Source organism: Glycine max, chromosome 19 (genome assembly GCF_000004515.6).
Source record: "Glycine max cultivar Williams 82 chromosome 19, Glycine_max_v4.0, whole genome shotgun sequence".
Classification (NCBI taxonomy): domain Eukaryota; kingdom Viridiplantae; phylum Streptophyta; class Magnoliopsida; order Fabales; family Fabaceae; genus Glycine; species Glycine max.
This window is the reverse complement of record NC_038255.2, coordinates 44,523,482-44,547,949: the sequence shown is the minus strand read 5'-3', so window position 1 is coordinate 44,547,949 and position 24,468 is coordinate 44,523,482. Positions and strand designations below refer to the sequence as shown.

The following is a 24,468-nucleotide window of genomic DNA, read 5'->3' as shown; positions in this document are numbered from 1 at the left end:
TTTATATTTATTTTGAAATATGTCCATTGAAATAAATTATTTTATCGGTCAAAGAGATCTGACTAAACAATTTTTTTTTTTTTGTATTTTCTTGATTGAATAGTTATTATATATTTTTATGTTTAATTTTTACGAATAAAAAAAATTAATCAATCCGACCCTACACTTACTTGGGTAGTAGTCACATACTACATTTGGACATTTGCGGTAGACCGATCTTTAACAAAAAAAAAGTTACGCAAGATTTTAATTTCTATAAAGAAACCATTTAATTTTTTTATATCATTCATTAGTTAAAATTTATTATTACTACAATTTTTAGGATAACTAACATGAGAAAAAAATTGTACATAATAATTTATTATTAAATATTAGTGTAAAAAATTAAATTATTAACATACACTATTTACTCTTTTTTAGTAGCATCCACTATTTACTCTTAACACAATGCATTTGGTAATAACCAAAATATTAAATTTCACCTCCATTTGTATGTTGGTCATTTAAGCAGTGAAGAAAAAATTTTACTTAATCAAATGATAAAAAATATGACGAAGTTTGGTCAAATTTTGTTGATTAAATAATAATAAAATTAAAATTACGAAATTCATTCTAAAAATGTAGTTTAATTTTTAAATGTTTATCTTTTGAATTTATAATTGTTTCTTAATTATTATATTTTTTAATTAAAATATAATTAATAACACAATATATGATTTTTTTAAAAATATATAAATAATTAAAAAAAAGTTTATATTAACATCAGTTTTTTGGAAAACCAATGTTAACGTATGATACGTTAACATCGGTTTTTTGAAAAACCGATGTTAACATATCATACGTTAACATCGGTTTTTTAGAAACCGATGTTAACGTGTATGCATTAACATCGATTTTTTAGAAAACCGATATTAACATATCATACGTTAACATCAGTTTTTGAAAAACCGATGTTAACTATGATGTTAACATCGGTTTTTATAAATCCGATGTTAACGTGTATGCATTAACATTGGTTTTTTGAAAAACCAATGTTAACATATTATACGTTAACATCGATTTTTGAAAAACCGATGTTAACATCGATTTTTAAAAAACCAATGTTAACGTGTATGCATTAACATCGGTTTTTTGAAAAACCGATTTTAAGAAGAATACTTTATTTACAAATATGCCACCGCGTTTAACTTAACATCAGTTTTATACAAAATCGATGTTAAAACTGCTTTTTGTAGTAGTGTTATTTTAGTATGGTTAAACCAGTATTCTGATATAGATAAACCAGATTTTAAATATGTTTAAGCTAGTGTTTTGGCTAGTTGTGTGTAGTAGGCTAATACCGTTGTTAATTGGTGATTATTGTTCTAATATTAATAACATTCTTAAATGGTTACTATTCTTCTAATATTAATAATCCATGGTTACTACTGCCTCGCATCTTTGGATATGTGACAAAATCTACTTTAGCAATATATATATATATATATATATATATATATATATATAATCAATCTACTTTAACAAATTGATGAAGAGAGAACATAGAAATCAAGTTATTTGCTTTGGTTTAGGAGTTCATTGGCAGCTCGACCATCTACAAATTCATTGGCAGCTCGACCATCTACAAATTCATTGTAACTAATAGGTGAAGATGTTCATAATAGTAAGCACCAACCACTACTGATACAATTTTTTTCTCAAGGCATAATCTGAATCACCAAACATACCCACTAATGGGGAAATAAATTTCAATGCTCTAACATTTTATTCAAGATTAAGTCAAGAATAGTAAGATTCTATCACACTAGTTTTTCATCAACTATTATGTAGATAGTCATTTTACCAAAAAAAAAAAAACTGTGTATATGTTTATAATTATAATTACACAACAGTTTTCAAACTACAATCCAAAGTGGGTGCACAGTACTGTTGAGTGTTGATGATGAACAAACACAAACCCCAGAGGAACTAACAGTAATGACAAATGGCTATCTGGGTTGGGCCTGTGGTGGAGGAGCGGGAGGCCCATATTGTTGTGGCTGTTGTCGTCGACCCTTGGCCCGGCCCAACAGGTAACATGCCAAAGCCAGGATCAAGATGAACAATATTAAGGGCAACGATATAACCATCACGAACCCCATTTCTCAACTTTACTTTTTCTTGTCTTTATCTTTATTTATAATACCTACGACATGCCATCTTCATTCCTCAGAACATAAAGCCACAACAACCAAATACATAGCATAGGTACATATTTATAGCTTCTAATATTCGTGATTTCCAATTTAATTTTCCAAACTAGAGAAATAGAAAAAAAAAACTGCACTTAACTGAAACAGGATTGATTGACCCATAGATGAATTTTATACCAAAAATCAAAAATAAAAAAAATTACTGAGTACAAATAAGTTGATAATTAACATATTATAGATATGATTATAGTTTTTTGGAATTTCACTCATTGTTTTGAGTATATAGATTGCTGGGGACACCTTAGAAGGGGGGAAATAACAAATTGAAAAGGTGATGAATCGGAAGAAAGAAATTGAATTAAGAAATTGCTAATTGCGTACCTGTTACTGATGATGTTAGTGAAGGAAGCACCGTCTGCAACACAGAAACTGAAGAGAGATTGGATTGGGCGTTGCCACTTAATGATTAGGAAAGAATATTTAATTTTGGAAGAAAGATTGAAGGGAAGAATAGATGCGATCTGATTATTTGAATGAAACTTGTGGAACAGCCATAAGATAGAAACTAGTAACAAGTAACACGGTTTGGTTGTGAAACGTATGCCACGTGTCACAACATGGTTGGACACGTTGAAACGTATAAATTCAATCTCTCTCATGGTTTTAATGCACATCTTGTCCGAAATAATAATGCATCCTTGATCGTTGATACACTGAACATGGTTTCGCTTTGGAATTTGGATGACCATTGATTAACATTTAAGGCAGCTCGACTCTAATTTGCATCAAAAGTCATTTTTCATCATTCATGCAACATGAGGCATAGAAGATTGAGTAATTTACACAAACTTGCTTTCTTTTCCGCGCTACACGCAGATTGTTGAAATTAAACGTATAATGATATTAGGTGGTCACCTTCACATAGCCTGAATTATATTTTATTTAATGTTAAGAATCTCGTAGTAAACGTTATTGTCACTATTGTTTAAACTTCACTTGATGTAATAATTATTTCAAAACATTACTACATCGATTTCCTTGCCTTCTATGCTGAGGCTAGATTATTAACCAAAAACTAACAAAAAAGTATAACATATTGCATCTTGCCCTACGTGGATAAAATTTGCTACAATGTCAGCAGGGAATGGAATATGATACACGGAGACAACATTCTTTGACAGTATGAGCTGCTAATGAAAATAAATTACAAAACAGCCCAATTAACGCTGATTTTGTTAACGCAAAATGCTATTGGTTGTATGGTGCTAATGTGGGGATCTTACGTGAACCTGTTCCTCCATTAGTGCCAATGGGCTTGTTAGATAACCTCTGCTTGTACCGTTTGAGAACAGACGCAAAATTTTCCTTCCCCTTAGGGAAAGCCACATCACCTGCGGCAGTTCCAGTACGTCCTTTCCTGCCAGAGATCGCAAGCTTGACTTCCTTGATAAGTTCAAGCAACGTTGATGCAGTTGTGTATTTGCCCTGGCCTGGTTTTGTAGTTGGGGGTAGCATCCCATTTGAAAGATGGGGGCTTAACTTTCGCTGAACTTGAAGGCAGAAGCATGGATCCAAGGGACTATGAGGCTTGAGGAAAGCTGGATCAATGATGCCCTGCTCATAAAGAAAAATAAAATATATAAATGCCAATGTACTGGAGAAAACTATAGTGGCAGGAAAAGACAGAAATGAAGAGTGTTGTGAGCTAGTGGGAGAATTGTTAGAAGAGCATGCAACAAACACACATATTATATTGTCTGCAAAGATTAGGATCTACATTGAGGAGGGATGAATGCTTAACACATTGGAGCAACTTCTCCATGTGATTTATCAACAACAGATGCATACCACATTTTTTGGGCAGCAAACAATTAGTATAATACCACTTAAAATAGAAGTGTATAAATATAAACTAAATGATTCCCTTTTTGGAGACAAGAAAGGGCCAGCACTTCAATGCCTATTCATCCACTTTTTAAATGTAAATTACAAGAGCAGCTGAATGATGCGGGGCCATCTGATGTTGAAGATGGGACACTGGCTAATACCACTCTGGAAGGTTCTTCAGCTTCCCATGAATCACCATCATCGTCATCCCTTTCAGCATTTGTTTCCATTGTTATAGTTTTGGTGTCTTCCAAACAAGAATCAGAAATCTCATTAACTACAGTTGATACTGCCTCTAACTCTGATGTGGAAGTCGATGTAATAGAATGAGTATCCCTTACAGTATTCACATGGGGTTCACATGGGGTTCAGGTTCCATTAAAGATTCAGGTAGATCAGGATGAAAACTTGGAAGTGATAACATCTGAGTAGTCCCAGCTTTTTGCTACAACTGGTGTGTGTTCCTCCACATGCTTAGATACATCTTCATGACACATTGTTTCAGTTAAATACGATTCTTCACCAACAACTGGAGGATTTGGCAGAGTCTCTGGCATATCCCAGTTCCATGTCTGAGCATCTAATTGGACACTGGCAGATCTTAAAGGTGTAGCGGCTAACCAAACCATCAAACATAACGATGTAAAAGAAGCAGTAAGAAGAACTAAATGAGACAGACACACCACTCCCCACATTCCATCCCAAATCACTTGCCCAATCACTATTGCCGAATATCATTTCTACCACCACGAAAATATTCAAGCCAAGCATACCAACGAATATCATCAATGCCAAAAGTTCCAGAAACTGAGAAATCTTGTGTACACCCATTATTGATCTAGATGTAGCAACTCGAAAAAGGGGGACCACAAAAGATGGAAGTTGCAGAGCTACCAAAACTTGCGTGGATAATAGTAGCTGATACATCCCTTCAGCTCCTGAACTCCGGACACAATAAAGGACAGGCAAAACAGCAATCACTCTAATTGTAGCAAAATGAAGCCAACCTGGAATATCCAATTTTAAGAAACCATGCACTACTACTTCTCTGCCTAAACTCAAAGTTAATGTTGTGGTTTGATTTGCAAGAAACAAAATGAGCAAAAACCCAAGCAGAGCTATTGGGCTACGTAAGACCTGCATAAGAATCCTAGGATTATTATATATTTTCAGACTTCAGATCATGAATGACAAATAGGGTGTTGTAAGTATTCTGATGTAAATCAATTATAAAGGAAAAGGAGACCTGTACCATTGGTGATAATGCATCCTGAAAAGTAAGCAGCACAGGACCTGTACTGTAGAACTCGTTTGCTGAGGCGGTCATCAGCATATTATTTATCAAATAAATGGACCCGTTAGCACCCTTTCTCTTTAATATTGTTGCTGAGGCGTTGAATGGATTGATGAGAGAGGCTGAGAAACAAAACTTATTCAAGGGATTCCGAGTGGGCTCAAATAATGTGGATATTAACATCCTCCAATATGCGGATGACACCATTTTTTTTGGAGAGGGTTCGATGGAGAATGTTAAGGCTATCAAGGCAATTCTGCGGACTTTTGAGATGGTTTCTGGCCTTAAAATTATCTTTGCAAAAAGTTGTTTTGGTGCATTTGGAATGTCAGATAGGTGGAAGAGGGAAGCAGCCAGTTGTTTGAATTGTAGCTTGTTGTCCATCCCGTTTGTTTATCCAGGCATATCTATAGGGGAAAACCTTAGACGGTTTCACATGTGGAATCCTATTCTTGAAAAGTGTGAGAGAGCTCTAAATAAATGGACACAAAGACACCTTTCATTTGGGGGGAGAGTGACTCTTATTCAGTCCGTCTTAACTTCGTTGCCTATTTACTTTTTATCTTTTTCCAAGATTCCTAAGAAAGTGGTGGAGAAGCTAGTGTCTATACAAAGAAGATTCCTATGGGGAGGCGGCACAGATCAAAACAAGATTGCTTGGGTCAAATGGGAGACAGTATGTCTCCCAAAAGAGAAAGGGAGTCTGGGAATCAAGGACATCGATACCTTCAACATCGCCCTGCTAGGCAAATGGAGGTGGAATCTATTTCAGCATGAAGGACAATTGTGGGCTAGGGTTCTGGAGTCTAAATATGGAGGTTGGAGGGGATTGGATGAAGCACATCGAGACAATCATGAGTCCATTTGGTGGAGGGATCTAAAGATGGTCGTTCAAAACTCACAACAGGGGATGGAGCTGAGTAATAGCATAGAGTGGAGGCTTGGCTGTGGAGATAGAATCAAATTTTGGGAAGATAAGTGGGTAGATGGAGAGGAATCATTGGCAGCAAAATATCCCAGACTGTACCTAATATCGTGCCAACAAAACCAAATTATCCAGCAGATGGGAGGATATAGGGAAGAAGAGTGGGAGTGGAACTTTTTGTGGAGGAGGCCATTGTTTGACAATGAGATACCAATGGCTGTAAATTTCTTACAACATGTAGAAAGTAAGGCTATCCAGATACAAAGAAGAGATGACTGGGTGTGGACACCAGATTCAAGTGGGCAATATACGGCGAAAAGTGCTTACAGGATGATGATGGGGGGAGCAACAGATGGGACACAGGATAGGGATTTTGAGGAGCTGTGGAAGATGAAGGTTCCAACCAAATTTGCAGTGTTTGCTAGGAGGCTACTTAGAGACAGGTTGCCAACTAAAACAAATCTTCACAGGAGACAAGTAGAGATCGATGATAGGATCTGCCCATTTTGCAGAAGCGCGGAGGAGGAAGCGGGACACTTGTTCTTTCATTGCACTAAAATCATCCCTATGTGGTGGGAATCCTTGTCTTGGGTGAACAATGTGGGAGTTTTTCCGCAAGATCCAAGACAACATTTCCTCCAACATGGATCTATAGTGGCTGATGGACTAAGGACTAATAGATGGAAATGCTGGTGGTTGGCTGTCACTTGGACTATTTGGAAGAAAAGGAATGACATAATCTTCTCCAATGACTCCTTCGACATCAACAAAATGATGGAAGAGGCAGCTTTCCTCATGTGGACATGGCTTAGGAATCTGGAGAAGGACTTTGTAATTCATTTTAATCAATGGTCTACTAACCTAAGAGAAGGGTTTGTGTATCACTAGAGGATATAACCATAGATTAATAGTAGAGTTTAACATCAGGGTATGGCCTGGCTATGGTTCCTAACCAGACTCCATTTAGTCTGTATTGGAACCAGAGTAAGGGCAATTACATAGTTGTACTTTAGTACCTTTGGTACTCAATTTATTTATTAATATATATATTATGTTTGCTGATAAAAAAAATATTATTTACAAAATAAAGACCACTGGAAACACATAATATGGTCAAAAAATGGTTATGACACAAAGCATTCTTAAAAATGCTTGTCAATCCCTGATGCCACTGGGAAAAAAAATCAAATTGGCAAGAACTCAAAGTTGCACCCCATTTTGACATATTAGAAATGCTTGTCAATCCCTGATGCCGCTGGAAAAAAAATCAAATTGGCAAGAACTCAAAGTTGCACCCAATTTGACATAGAACATGATGTACAATCATTTTCACCTAGGTGCACAAATGATGAAAGGTTTGTATGGGAAGTGATGATTGATCAGAGACAAACCTAAAATCATAAATACAACATTAAGAAAGCTCTACTTTTATCAGGAAGCAATTGTATAGCTTAAACTTATAAGAAACTTACTGAGGAACTACACATAGATTTTGTATACATGAATAAACAATATCAGTAAAAGAATATCACTTTGAGAATTTGTAATACACCTTTACCTTTCCATTTAAAGTGTGCCATTACAATGTAGTAGGTTCATTACAATGCAAGAATATAACTACCAATGAACATCCTTAAGAGAAACTATCAGTTACTAAACCTTCTGTTAGAATTGGACTTGGCCTAGCTATCTAGAAATAGGTAACACTAACAGGTACTACTCCAAAACCATTACTAGCATATTGGTAAATGATACATTTCTCCCAACAACATCTAGTAATAAAGAATGCTAATTTTATTTTGTGCATAATATCCCTTTTTAAAACAATGCCTGCATCATGGAAACAAATACCCCAATGCAACCCCATTGAGCCAACTTCCAAGAAAGTATTATCATATTACCAATTCAAAGAACTAGTATAAATGCCCTCATTTCCCTTCATAAGGGTGCTAGCAAGAATAACATTAAACTGCAGGAACTTAAAACATAGTTAATTAAGGAAACCATACATCAATTTACTTGTAGACTGTAGAGCTTTTGAGGCAAGAGAACTCAAATCACATTTTGGTTTCTATCTTTCAAATTAGCAAGTGTTCAAAAATTGATTATATAATATTTTCATGACTTCACTAGATAAAGCAACCATCTGATGATGTAACAGTAGAGAGACATGGTCAAAAAACCACTCACAATACAAGGTTTTGGACACAAGTATACAAAATCAAGTAAGAATAATGAATAACGATAAGTTTATCATTCTATAATAAAGAGGAAATTAAAGGTCAGCGTTGCTCAAAGTGCTTGTCAACTTGAACATAAGATTTATCAAAGTTAGTAAACCTCCAGCAGTCCAGCAGCAAGGCAACTGCCCATGCAAGCTACTACCATATTGCAAGAGGCAAGTTTCTCCTTTATGAACACACAAAACATGAGGAGCAAATATATCCACAGACACATTAAGCATATGTTCTTTGCAGTTTCCGAAGGATTCAGACATTTCATTGTATATGCATAGAGGAAAATTAAAAACAAGACGAAATAATACCTGTACAATAGAGGAATGAAGGTAAAAGTTGTGAGGTACAAGATTTGCTCCTGGAAGACTCATTAGCACAAATGCACCCTCCCCTGGTATTCCATTCATGGAAAATGGAACTTCTGGTTGATTGATAAGCAGTCCAAGTATAAACGAAAGAAATACAAAACCTGCAACAAACTGTCCTAGGATTTTTGCCTTCTCAATGTCCTAGACAAAAGCAATTTGATAAGTATAGTGTTGTTCAACAGAGATTTATGAATAAGTAAATGATGATACTTACAAGAAAAACTGAGAGAAGAATATGAAAAACAACACTAGTAGCAGCTAAAAAGACACAAGTGAACAAGTCCCACCCAAAAATAAGATTAAATCCTGTGAAAATCTTTGAAGAGCCAGCTAAATCTTTGAAGGTTAATCAAGCGTACTACCATGTTAACATTATCACAGAAAGTTCTGTTTGAACTCCAAGGAGCATGCATGTCCATGTATCATACTCATCACTGCAAATCTTTGGAAAAAGAAAGTAATGTTAGTCTATAAGAAAAACACGCAAATTATGAATTTTTTATTGAGTGAATTTTGATTTTTTGGTAGATGAATTTTGAGCAAAAGAAGGTAAAAGATTGTTTAATAATTTTCTTCTGGGTTCATATCCTCTTGATAAGTGATTTCTTCTTAATAGTCTTCCTACTGTGCAACGAGTTATTTAATAGGGAGTGAATGGCAGGGTGCTACATTAAAAAGACAACAAAACTAGCAAATTATTTGAAACTCAAATAGAACAGTTTTTTTTTTCTGAGGGGGGATAAAAAGCAGCTCAGAGTGCAGAAGCTTTTCAAATATTGCAATCTTACTACCTCAACAACAGTATAATTTATAAATCCCTGAGGTGCAAGACAAAATACCTGAGCTAGACTTTTTCCAGTAATTGCACCAATCCTTGCAGATATGTACTGACAGAAGATAGCAGCAAAATTGAAAATAAGCATGACAGCCATCAGATCAAACCCAAACCGTGCACCATCTTCAACAGTTGCTACCCACTTTCCAGGGTCAACATATACTGTTGAAATCAGAAGCATAGGTACAACAGCAGGAAGCGACTGACAAAGAAAGCTAGGAGGATGGTTAGGACTCAATGTCTCTGCTTCCATTTTACTCTTTGATATCTTACTAGCAACAATAAGGCTATGAAGTAGCTAAAACTCAATGACCCATAGACAATTCCATTACTGCAAATATATATACTAAGCTGCCAAAAGCACTTGCAACTTGCAAAAAGTATTCAACCATCAGCTATGATCATCAGATATTAACAAGACCGAGGTTTTCGATCAAGTCAACCCGTATACCATCACAAAATCTTTTCACAACACCACTATTAACAATTCCATTAATCTCCTCAACATGACTGAAAATCAATCCAATTTGAGGCCAAAATTCATAAACAGCTCCGGCGATTTTCAATTTCAAAAAGGGTTCCCAAATGCATCCATCATCATCACTTCCCACTCGAACTTCTCAAATCCTGCATCATCAAATTGACCAATGTAACAACAATAAGAGCAAAGTTAAAAGTAAAAACAGAACAAGAAAATAACAGAACATTTTTATTCACTTTCTTCATTACTATCAACACTTGAAAGCGGTAACAAATAGCACCTAAGCAAGCAAATCCACATGAAAATTTCCCCCCCAAAAGAAAAGCATAACACAAGTCGCGAAACAGAACTCAGCTCCGAAATGCACCAGAAGAAAGAGTTAGAGAGGTAAAAGCCTGAAACCTCACTCAGTGGAAAAGTTCAAGTAGTAAGAGATAACAGACAGAGGCAATGAAAACGTTGGCGTGGATCTGATGCAGAAGGAAGGAACATTTAGCACGGAATTCAAGGACGATGATGATGACCGTACAGTTAGGGTTCTGAAGTAGTGTTTACCTTCTCTGCTTCTTCTCTTTCCTTCATTTGCCACTCTCTTCTCAACTTTCCTCCTGTTTTTTCTACCACGACATGCGGTACTCATTGTGGGGAGTCATCCACGCTTGTAGGAAAAAGAATTGACGTGTTGCGATGATGATGAGGATTGCAAGTGTCAATTTTTTTAAATTTAAGGTGGGGAGGAAGTTAGCATAATGTGGTAACTTTTAATTGGAATTGTTTTTCTTTTTGTTAATCGTTGAGCAGATTCATGATTTCTGTTGTGCGATTCTATGGTAAAAATGACGTGTTTTTGGAGAAAGTTTCATAAGAGAAATGAGAGGGGAGGAGTGTGATGAAACCATAGGTGAGGGAGTACGATGAAATCAAGGAAGGAGTCCAGTGTAACGAGACAAGGAAGAGTGACGTTTGAAAAAGGAAAAGAAAAAAAAAAGGTGTTTAAATAATTTTACATAAAAAAAGTAGTGTATTTATAAAATGGGAGTGTGTAAAGAGTAAAAGCCTTGTTTAAGTATAACGCAAGTGTATCCCAAATATAATGCTTATGAACCTATCATGCACCTTCCTTCATATTTCCATTTTTGTTTGCTGCTGCTTTCCATTCCATTCCATTTTGAAAAGTCTAATTGCATCAATAATTGGGCTTTGAAAAAGAGAAGAAAAAAAAATATGGTATCAGTGGCGCCACCCTCCACTCCACTTTCATAAATGCTTTAGGGGGGAAAACATAAATACATTTTTATCTAATTGTCATAATTTTGTTACAGAAACCATTAAAACAATTCATTTTTTATACGTATTATTTTTAATATTTTTAATGGGTCTATGCCCTGACTTAGTAAATGCATTACTTAGCGGGACTTTGTAAACACTAAACTTGGTTACTTGAGTTATTTCTTATTACCTCCAGTTCATAATGTTTTGCAACACATCATATTCGACAGATCCAAAAGGGAAAAATTTTACTTACATAGGTTTTTTTTCATTATTGATTTTTTTTTCTTAATAAAAGTGGGAAAAAGAGAATGATAGAAAGGAATCGGTGGCAATATGAAGTAATGATAATGAGTCTGCGATATATTAATGAAAGTTGTAAAATGACGAAAATCTTATAAATGGCTGATGTGGGTTTCAATAGTAGTTGTTGAGACGGGAAGTTTGGGCGGCCAAGAAATAAAATGGACTCACCACAGTCCACAGGCATGGGAATCATGAGCATATTCTTTTGACCGACATCACCACAAGTTCAACCAAAGATTCTCCAACCAAGTTGCCTTGCCTCTGTAGGGGATATTACAAACCTTTTTTTTTTATATAAAAAAAACTACTCCAATGTGATACAGAAGTGATCATTTAATTTATATATTCACCATATCATATATATATATATATATAATATGAGTAAACGAAAAGAAAAAGAGAAAGTGATAAGTAATGTAACATAATAATAAAATTATATATCATTGTTAGTTGATTTCACACATGCACTACACAAAAACAAATAGTTACATATGCAAGTATCATTTATGATCGGCAAAGAAATTAAATCATCTTTGTTTTTTTTTTTTTGTGTGTGTGTTTTCAAATATCTACAATTTATAATGAGGGACTATTTTCTCAACATATAAAAATCTATTTAAATGATTGATCTCTTCTAATAGATGCTCATTTGTACACATTAGTTTGAAAATCAAATGACTTTAAATCTTATTATTATTTAACTGTCAAATTTTGCATCTGATATGCTGTTCTTCTCATCACTCCATTTCTTCTATTAATTAATTATATAATTGGTATTATTAATTTATAGTTATTCAATTCAGCGTTACAAAATGAATCCAAGTTCCTACGAGTATATATGTTTTGCAGATTTAAGCATATTAGAGTTGCCACGGTCATATATATGTTTTGAATATAATTTGATTATACGTAATGATTAGAGAGTGCATGCATGTAAGACACTAGTACATCCAAGACAGTTGACTCCCTAACTAATATATCATATACCTTTGGAAATCTGTCTTGCAAGCTAAGCCAATCAGAATTACATATTAACTCAAACACCATAATCTTTCATTCCGCTAATCGATGTGGCAACAAACTCATTCATTTACTATCATGTCTAGCATGGATAATGCTTTGACATTATAATACTTCCATGCTTGCTTTCATAGTAATATACTACACATTTTATTGTACCAATAGTTTCATATCGACTAGTGCAACCATAAAATAAGCGTTTTCATTAATTCACTTCACACAAAAACCTGTTTGATTCCTCGTCCTCAGCCTCCTTACACCAATACTGAGCTTGCCAATTAGTTTAAGGTAGGTTAAAAATCTAGAAAAATTATTGGCTGAAATATCAAACATGTTACAGAGAAAATTAGGAAAAAGGAGAAAACAAAGAAAGTTCCGAGAAGCAGCTTTAGTGGTGCCGAAATGCAGTCTAAGTATCACGTTGTCTCAAAAATAGGTGACAAATAGTCTTTAAGGTTGCCATATCAACTGCACTCCATGTTCAAATGCACCTTCAATTCTGCTTTTGTCTTTTCTTCCGGAATGATATATATTTCGTTTCTTCTTCTTTGGTTCACATTGTGTAAGAAGCTAAGTAGTAATGTGGAATGGTGGAGAGCAATTATTTGAATAAGTTTAGAGTATATCGTTATTTAGCATTTCCCTATAATTTATATAATTAGGGCGTTCTACTTGACTGAATTGTTTGTAATAAATATCTGCACTCTGCAGGGACCGCAAAATTTTTGTAACAAAGTTTTGTGAGTGTTAGAGGGATAATTAATTAGTCATGTGGACCGCAAAATACTCGCATTATAATTTATACAATTATGGGCTGAGCTTTTCATTGTGCATTTATTTAAATATATTTATTCTCTCAATTTGCACGGCTTTTATTACACAACAAGTAGTAGTATTACTATGTGGTTTTCATGTCAACTTTTAAAACAATCATTGCGACTTTGAACATATTGACAAACGAGTTTATATGTATCTCATGCCGTAGGACAAGATAGCTAGTTCAAAACTTTACAAAAAATAAAATAAATGGGACTAAACCTTAAAAATTTCCCACAATTTTTCCATGACAATTTAGTAAAAAGACAGCATGCATGTGTGGTAAAGAATACAAGGAACATGATTAAATAACTGAGAATTTGAGTTTGTGGTAGGTCATGTATATAGTTTCCGACCCAAAAATGTGGGTATGCAGGGAATGTGCCACACTTTTCAAATGTCCTCTTAATAAAGCAATCAAAAGCACATGCTACCCAATTGATTAGATATCATTGCTCGTTGCCTTTGGAGTACTTTGTTTGACTAGAGCCGATTCAAAATTGCCTTTCTTATCGGGAAATTTAAAATAGAAAAAAAAGGGAAAAGAAATAAAGTAATCACTTGTGAATACTTTTCATAATCATGTTTTTTCTTTCTTTCGAAAAGTTGTTAATTTGTTAAATAGAAATAGGAAGGGTGCCCCCGTCCCAAACTTTCCAGAATTTAAAGAAGCTTCTTGCGTATTTCAGTTTGAAACAGAGAAGTTGCAACACAAACAAAGGGGGGTGGTTGTTCCATATCATTCAAAAGATAAGCTATTGATATCATTAAATGCTCACACTTTTTCCAATGAAGAATAGAAGAAGTTAGAGTCTTAGGGACCAAATCAACCAATTCCCCTTACAATTTATCTTCAAGAAAATAAGTCTCTATGTGTACTCATCTTTGAAAAAAAGAAACTTTAGAATACATGCATTTATGTCCTTGTATTATCTGGATAGGCTATTCAAACTTTATCATTTAATCTAATGCTATGCCTTTTGTCGACACCAAAATCAGCTAGAAAAAGCCTATTGTTTCTAGTTGTATAATACCCTTTGAAATTTATCAAGTAGCTAAATTGACCAATGGTGGCTCCAAAAAACAATGCAATCCAGTTTATGTTCTCACTTCACTCACACAGGTCACACTCCTTGAAATCAGGCTTTGGATCTTTTACTCATGACTAATGAGTAAAAATCACTAATTTCCACTCCAAACCTAGATGTGGTAATTATTTAATGGTAACAAATACAATAAACTTGTCTCATTTGTAAGAACTGTTAGTAATTAATACTATATATTAGTAAATCAAACAACTATAAATAATAAACAAAAGTTACAAAACACCCAACACAACAAATTACAATCTTACCTAGATTGTCCTAAACTAAAAGAAACAGTACTGTAACCTTCACTTTCATGCAGGTAATTGGAAGATGGCACCCTGCTGCAGCCTGCAATTCCATGCAAGAGATGAGAAATCATGAATTATGATTGTAGCAGAAATGAATGAGGTCACCATGGCAGAGGCATAGCTAGGGGGATAGGGACGCGTATAGGTGTGTCCTAGTAGGATGACACGTGTAACGACCCCATCGAATGGAGAATGATTGATCAAGTTTAGATAGGGTTTATTGCTCACTCTTTACTACTATGGCATAAGAGATATGGGCCATGGTGTGTGGACCCGAATGTCAAACCAATGAATGAACATGCATTTTAGCAGGATTTGTCGTTTTCTCCCACCGTAAGCCATTTCCTTCGCTGCTAGAACATGCCAATCACTCCTTGCCAAACAACTTTCACACCCCTTATCTTTGTCCAAATATTTTTCAGGAAACTCTTGGGATTTGAGACAGCCTTATGGTACATACATTATCACATTCATCATCATATCGGGTAGCCCTGCTTTTAATTTGATCGATCAACAACATCAGATTTTTTTTTTTTTTAAATTTCATCCATCTTCTATCCTATCTCTACATTTATTTATTGTATATACTTGGGTGCGGATAATATTATATTATAAACTATAAATGAAGGTCTAGAAATTAACATGTTCACTATGTATTTATTCAATTTTCAATGTCAAAAAGGAAATAATTCCCCTTGCATAAGAAGCTTTAATTAGTTAATAATGTATAACCTAAACTTACAACTTTCAATTTAGGTACCCCTCAGTCACGATAGGGATTCTTATATTCTAAGCGTCCAAGTTAATATTTCACAATAAATATTTATAAATTAATTTGATTAAAATTGATTTTAAAGTAAAGTAATTTACATTATGTTTGGATATTTTTACTTTGAAAGTGAGTTTGATGAAAAATTTAGTGAAAATCGAATTAACATAAAAATTACTTCTTAGTCAATCAAATTTTGAACACAAAATTAATTTTACTTAATAATATAACCAAACATTACGGAAAACAAAATTAATTTGACCTAATAGTAACCAAATATTACTAAAATCACATTTGACATGAAGTAAAATCAATTTGAATGCTTTAGCAAGAGAACATTGAGTGACAGCGGTGCCAAAACGCATATGAATCGTGAATTGAACATTAAGCCGTGAGGGGACAGAAAACGACCGCTATTATATTTAAGGATCTTCTCTAAAAAAAGATGGAATTGACCTTATTTTTAAAATTTCAGTAAACTTTCGGCACGAAGCGATTTTTTCAAATTGTCGCAGCAGTTTAAGGATAAAGCATGTGTAACGAAACCCAGTCGTTTCCCGACCAATTTTTTCACCTTATATTCAAGGAAAGTAGATGTTGCTTGACAAGTTAATCCTGTCTTTAAGCATTTAGCTAGGGAAGGGCAAAGACAATTCCCATGAAAAAAATATTCAAATCCATATAGTCTAAAGGTGAAGCTTCTATAAAAGTTTGTCCAGGATTATGTCTTCCTTACCGTGTAAGAAAGCGCTTATATATTATATATATTACTATCATTCTATATTGTTGTCCCTTAATATGTCACTTCCAACATAAAAAAAACGCGTTATCTTTGATCTGTTTGAAAATTAGAATGCCTATGACATGAGGGAGAGGTTTCTGGCGACAATTTTAGTTAGAATATGACAGTTTTGGTAGTTATATCATTTTCATATATGTTTTATTATTTGGATTATTGTACCGACTATGTCTATCTTTTAATTTAAATTATAAAATGAAAAATAAATGATACATTTGTAAATTTATACTGTACATAAGGGATCATTTAGTGGACACGATAAGATAGGATAAAATACAAAGCATTGGATAAGAATATATATTATCTTATTTCACGATTGAAGTAGATTGGATAATATTAGAATATATCAAAATCTGATTTCTATTCAAATAGTTGAAGTTATTTATGTTATATTTGAGATATGAGATAATTTTATAAATTAAATATTTAGTGAAACATTAATAAAATTAGAAAGATTTAATAGGATGTAATATTAGAGTTTGAAGAGAAGAAAAGATAGAGAATTATTATTTATGTAAAATTTGATACTTTGGTTAGTGAGTTTTGATTAAAAGATAATTTTAAATGATTTAATCTATTAAATTTGTGAAGATTTTGAGTAAAAAACTAAGAATTTAGAATTGTTTTAAGTTAAAGGAAAGTGATGAAAAGGCTTAAATATGACAACTAAAAATATAAAGAGATTAAATTCACCAAAGAAATTATTGAAAGATCATAATCACATTATTATTAGCTATAATTGAGAGACTAAAATTATCATTAAGAAAAAGTTAACAACAGATAAGCTAGTTTAATTTAAATGGTCAACAGTCTCACTGTGCATAGTTACTAGGATGAATGCATACTTTTGGTTCGAGTTATACGCATGCAAATGCAATTAACCAAATACACACACAACAACATGAGGCGGGAAACTGAAAGTAAAAAAGGTATAGAATAAAAGGTAAATTGTCCTTTTGGTCGATGAAATAGAGTAGTAGTAGACAAAATAAAGCTTGAAATGTAACCTTAACTACCCTTTCTATCATTCAGCCACATGAAACCTGCTTTTCACATCACAACAATGAACAACTTCAGTAATTACGCTCCAAAAGTGAGACTGAGAATCAACACAGACTACTTTTGGAAAAACATTACCCACATCCCATCACGTTCCCAGCCAGTTTTTGCCTCACTTTGAAACTTAACGGCCCTGCTTATTGGTTAGGAACAAGGTCAAAAAGCACTAACAAATTAAACAAGAGCCATCGTTTTTGTTGGTAATTTCAATAAAGAGTACTTTTGGAGCCTAAATTCTTGCCTTATATTGGGACAGGACCGGCAGAACTGCAGAAGAGAGGGTCCTTCCCTCAGCTTGATCAGCTCCACCTTTGCGAGAACATGCATCAAAATAAAGGCAAAGAAAATATCATGACATATTGGTGATATTTCGATGACAGAAACCAACTCCTTGGCTCTGGATGAATTCAATGAATGTGACTCCATCAATTCAAATCTAAATTGAAGAGAAAAATTTGAGTTAAAAAAATTTAATGATCATTGATATAGTATAAAATAATTGAGTAATATGATATAAACTCATTAAAATATGATCAAATTGTTTCGATTTAAATTACTATATATATATATATATTTTTTTTTTTAAATTCAACACAATCCAAATTAATTAACATAATTCAAATTAAATTTAAATTTCACCTAAACTTGAATGAACCCTAATACCCACCCCTTAATCAAAGATGGCAAAGAAGAGGAAAGTTGTGAAAATGTAAGTAGGCATAACAGCGTGGGTGGGAACGAGGAAACGTCGCATATTGTTTGTGGTGACCAAAACAAAAAGATCCCTACATGTAATTGCTTTCTCTGTTGCGTTTAGTTATGTAACGTTATTGGTACAAATTAAACAAAAAGATTAATGATCATAGGCAGAAGCACAAAGACTCTCCCCAGTAGTGATTATGCGTGTCACCAAACAGAGTTTTTGATGGCCAGAGGGCACCACATTGTCACGGCACAGGCATTCAATGAGTCTGAATCTGACCCAGCATTAACTTCCTTGCTGCTCCCTGTCCCATTCAACGCTCATCATTATGCATCATTACAAGCTTTACAAAATTATGTAATTTTTTACATTTTTTTAAAACAAAATCACTTGAAACTCGAATGAAGATTATATTAAACTGCATGGGGTGCGGTTCTAATCTGACGTTATATGAGGAAATTTCTTGCTTCAATTTAATACAAAAATAAATGTACTTGAAAGAATTGAAAATGTAACTACAGAGGATCTCAATCCAATGAAGATAAGATACTCATCGAAAGAGATGTTGTTTTTCTTTTAGTCTCTCGTCAATTAGCACCAAGTTATTAACTAATTTGAATATACGAGGGATTAAAGTTATATTTTATAATAAAAAATTATGTGATTACACATCAAATTTCTTGATAAAAATGATAAAATAAGTCAAATTTATTGAGCTGGACAGATCAATTTGGACCAAAAAATGTTGGTTCAATTGGACAAATGATCGGTATGATAGATTCATTCGGCCAGGATGAACTCGATCAAAATTCAATCAGGCTTATCTTGGTCTGATTTTTTTTTTTTAACTTATATAACAATTAGGCTTTAAAAAGTAAAATAAACGAATTTAACTTGATTCAACCCAATCCATTTGTTAGGTTTGGTCTAATGGAATGAATTGATCCATTTAACTATCTCAATTTTTTGATAATGTGATAAGTTATTAGATTATCAATGTGACTATTATGATACATTATTATTTAATTTCATTACTTAATAATAAAGACTAAAAGAGATGATAACGGAAAAAATCAATAACTTTAATCAAACACAATCTGTTTTCGGACAGCTTAATATCATATTAGATTGAGTTCATTTAACTTATTTGATATTTGAATTAACAATTAACGGAAAATAAACTTCTAATTATTAATAAATGACTAGCTTCTTATACTTAATACCCTTTTTATAAATAGAAGATTAGCATGATAAAGATCAAAATATTTGCTTATTTTTAAAAATTATAATTTAAGTGAAAGATTTATAATTTATGAAAAAATATATGGGGCAATATAAGGCTAATTACAAAGTAATAAAGTGAAAATTGATTTCTTTGACAGAAAAATGCATTCTAAAAAATAAAATGCATAATTGGAAGAGTATAATTTTCACATAATATAAGTATTTTTATACTTTCAATTAATTAAAAATTTCTATAAATAATTTTTTAAGTAATTATTATAAAAGATAACAATTTTATCATACATATCCATTTTTTTTAGGACATACTTACATGTTAATCTAAATTGAATAATAATATAAAAGCATATATATTTTTTTATTAATAAGAATAAAAAATAGGTACTAGAATTTAAAATGTTTTATATGCATATTCAATCAACTGACTTAGATTTTCTTATTATAAAATCACATTTTAATTCAATTCTAATAATTATAATCCCCAATAATAAATATAAAAATATATCACATTTATGATACGTTGGACAAATGCTTGTGTTTTATAAAATCGTAATATACCCTTGTTCTTTTTTGTTATTAATTTTAATTGTCGCATGATACGGAAACCACCGACCATATATCAAAGCAAAAGTTCAATATGTTGAGCATACATCGTACTGTTTTTCTCTTAAACCATGTTAAAAAACATTTAAACCCATTTTTAAACAGGGCTACTACTTATTTGTTCATTTTAAAACTTGAAGAACAAATGAATTGGTGCGGTAGTTCAGCAAAGAACAGTATGAAGAAGGAAACAAACGGGTCTCTTTGCATTGCATAATTTATACGTTTTTTCACCATACTCTGTCGAGAGCAGAGCCAGAGGGTTATGGGGGAAAGAAAAAAAAAAGATAAGCAAAAATGATGCATTGGAAAACGAATGTAGTTAAGTAGTAGGACTAGACGGTTGTGCATGACAGTCTCTCTCGTTTCAGAAAAAAAAAAAATTCATAGTAACACGTTCGTTCGCATTCTCATACATACACACTCTGTAAGCTTATCAGATTCATGAACTTGTTCCCTGCTTTACTATTTGCACCTTCCTAATCCTGACTATTTATGATGTGCACGATTTTGTGACACCGGTTTTCAAGACACTTTACAGCTCTATATTGCTGCTTTTGTCTAGTCTTTGCCTTTAGTAAGTCCATTCAGCTCTATATTTCTGCGGCGTATTTGGTTTCCAAAAGTTGCCCTACTTTTGGCACTCCCATCCAGTTTTTCCAATCTGTTGTTTTACTGAGAATTTTCAGAATGAAATTAGAACTGGGATCTGGTCAGTAAGTTTTGTCCAAAATATAGTCCTTATTATGTGAGATTATCCAAGTCTTTTTTCGATTTGTAAGAATCAATTAATCAAATATAAGTACAAGGAAGCTTATTTACAATATTTCATGCATATTCTCAATTAGCTTGAGTTAGAATCCTTAATAGATTATTCAACTCTATAAAATTAGATTAATTAAACTTTAATATAACATACCAAAGATTTATTACACTGTTCACTTTAATATAATCTTGAACTATATGGATGAATTTGTTAACTTATTACTATATTTATATGTTATTTATTACATATGTAAAGATAAATATACTAGTCATCTAATAAATCTTTCGCATGTTAGATTAAAATATAGTTTATTTTAAAATGAGAAAGGATTGAAATTATATTAAAATTAAATATATTTTTGTCCTTTGTCTCACTAATTAATGAAAAAATTATTTTGATTTTTTATTTTTAAAAAGATTTATTTCAGGCATTCAACTTAGTAACAGTTAAAAATTAATGCAATTATGAATAACCATCATAAAACGTAAAATACTAACAGACTTCTATCTAAATATAAAGACAACATTGACTTAAATTTAAAAATTAAAGAACCAAGATAAAAAATTTGAAAGTTAAAAAGACCAAAACAAATTTTTACACTAAGATAAGGGAACAAAAGTATATTTTAACTTTTTTTAACATATCACTAATATCCATTGGTAGTTGTTACATTAAGATGCAACAATCATGAGGCTTTATAAGCCGATTAATTTCTTATCATTCATTGACACAAGCATCACATCCGAAGAATACCCTTGTGATACTTTTATGCTACATAAATACTCAAAAGGTTTTTCTTTCCTTTTCGGATAATGTATAGAAAATTGGGAGAGAAGCATGTTTGGTTTTCAGTATAAATTATTGTGACACGAATTTTGAAACAAATTTAACATATCAATACAAAAAGAACGCAAAAGGAAGGATAATACAAAAGGAATGGTCTTGATCTGTTAACAAACTTACGTTTAGTCTCACCAACGTCTACTCAAACATGTTCTAAATCGTTTTACAAACTGTCTGTCGAACTAGTATTTCTTCATTTCTTGCATGTATTCCTATTACAACCAAATCTAATCTAGCATTCACACTATCTTTGATTTTATACTGTCTGTTAAGAAGTGTTCCATTTATATTATCGTACACATTTTTCTTTGCATACATGATATCAATACAATGTTTGACATTGTGATGATTTTAATATAAAAGACTATGAAGCACAGACACCTCAGTCACTTGTCGTGTTTGGTATCCGACACGCGTTCGTGTCAGTGTCCGACACCGACACGACACTCATACTACGTTCTATATTTTGGACATTATAGGTGTTCACCTGCCCGTGTCCGTGTCGTGTATCCGATTCTATGTCAGTGTTTCATAGATGAAAGATCATAAAAAATAAACATTTTTGTTCATACATTTTTGTCACAAGTGTGCTTTTGAGTTTTGCCAAATACAATATGTTGGAATCAAAAACATATCAAACATCAGGACCCTAAAAAAATTGAGATACTCTTAACAAATTCAAAGAAAGAATTGTTTGTTATCAAAGTTAAATACTACAATTTGTTTTTAATAATTTAAGGGATTAAAAGAGAAGACATACTGATACAAAAGAGAATCATTTCCCTTATTGGTAAATTTTCTGAAATTTACCTTTTCTTACCACAATTTTTTAAAAGAGAATCATTTCCCTTATTGGTAAATTTTTAGTCCTCCCCAAAACAGAAGCACTTGCACAGACCCAAAACCTCAAAACTTGCTTAGACTTCGAAGAATTTCAGAAAATTTCAAGTGTATGTGTTGAATTCCTACCCATCCATAGTGCGTGTTTGCTTTCAATTCTTTATCGTGATTAACAGGTTAAAATAGAAGCCACAAATAGTTACTTATGCATAATAAAAATATTGGACGTGGAAAGAGAGTATGCGATCCACATTACGTACATAATTCGTTCCAAATAATCAAATTAAGTCCAGGTTGACAGTTCCAGACTTGAATAGTTTTCATTTTTTAGTCTTCAGGTTAATCATATTACTATATCATGGCACTACAGTAAGATAAGTAGTGAACTAACTAACACGCAAAAACATGCTGTAAAACGCGCGTGCGAGCATGCGGGAGGTTCACATACATTTTTATACATAAGCTCAATCCCCTATTAAGATAAGCTCAATCCCCTATTAAGAGAGTGATTATGAGTTTATAATATCTAAACATAGGGGAAGGTAGACAAACAAAGGTGTCAATAACGCTCAACCACAACAGCCAAAAAGGCTATTTGGGGATTGGAACTCAAACTAATAAAATAAACCATTAGCTTAAAGGCATGGGTTCAGTTCTGATAATCCTGGCAAATCAGATATAAACAAAATGTCAGCAAATCAATCAAAAAGTTCATCACTTGAGAGATTGTGTGTACAGCCTAACACATGACACATCATAATGCCAAAAAATGCTCAAGACTTTGGCAAATAGTTTTACAAGAATTATTTTAAGTTAGTTCAAATATATTAAGAAACTAATTGCATTCAACTTATAGGGTTAAGTCTTAACGAAAGAATTAGTCTCTCTTAACGTGACGAAGAGGTGTTCACATATATTTGACCGTTTTTTTGAATAAGATTACTCACGAAGAAAAGTACTTATATATGAAATAAATAAATAAAAAACTAACTATATTCAATTGAAACTAACTTCAATAGAACCATAAGTAGATACTATCCAATTAAGTCACAGGACTTTGGAGAACTATGTCTGGAAGTAAAAAAGAGTCTTAGATCATCTTATAACTAAAGTTAGTTTAGTTGGTTGGTTAATCACTATGTGACTAGAGTTAGTTTAGTTAGTTATGAGCTAGTTATTCTTGTAACTAACTATATATGCAATTGTAACAACCAACTTTGTAAGCTTATTTCATTCTATGCTATTCAATGCTTCTTATATCTCTTTTTATCTCTTTTCTCTCTAGCTTCCTTTGCAAGTTTTTTCGGTTAGTTCTGCATTCATCCATGGCAAGCACGAGTTCTATGAAATAGAGCATGCAATCAATAGGAGAAACAAATAATGGGAGTTTGGGACAAGATGCTTGAAGAATTGAGGGAGAAAGGATATGGGGAATGGAAAGGAGCGTCTGAAATAAAATCAAATGTTTCCTTTGTGTACAACAAGAATGTCGAGTAAGGGAAGGTGGATGAGGGCACAAGGTGATATTAGACACTACTAACCACTTGGTTTTTTTTTTTTTCTCTCAATCATCAATGCACAATGGGAGCTCAATCTGAAGTAACTACTGCTATTACCCATAACTTTGCTCAGTTTAAATAAAATTTGCTACACAAACGACATAAGAAATTTTGTCAGGGGTGCCCATTCGTGACAATTAATTAATTGTGGCATTCTCACGTTTTATTTTGACAACAAACTCAAATTTCTTTTTATAAATTGTTTTTCCCTTGCTTGCTTAATTTGACGGCGACCCTTTTTCCATTTTAGGAGGTGAAC

The 24,468-nt window shown here is 32.9% G+C and overlaps 1 pseudogene; it reads right to left on the bottom strand.

Moving 5' to 3' along the window:
• Positions 1-1,542: 1,542 nt before the first annotated feature.
• Positions 1,543-10,030, bottom strand: LOC100791964 (ethylene-insensitive protein 2-like; annotated as a pseudogene).
• Positions 10,031-24,468: the final 14,438 nt, after the last annotated feature.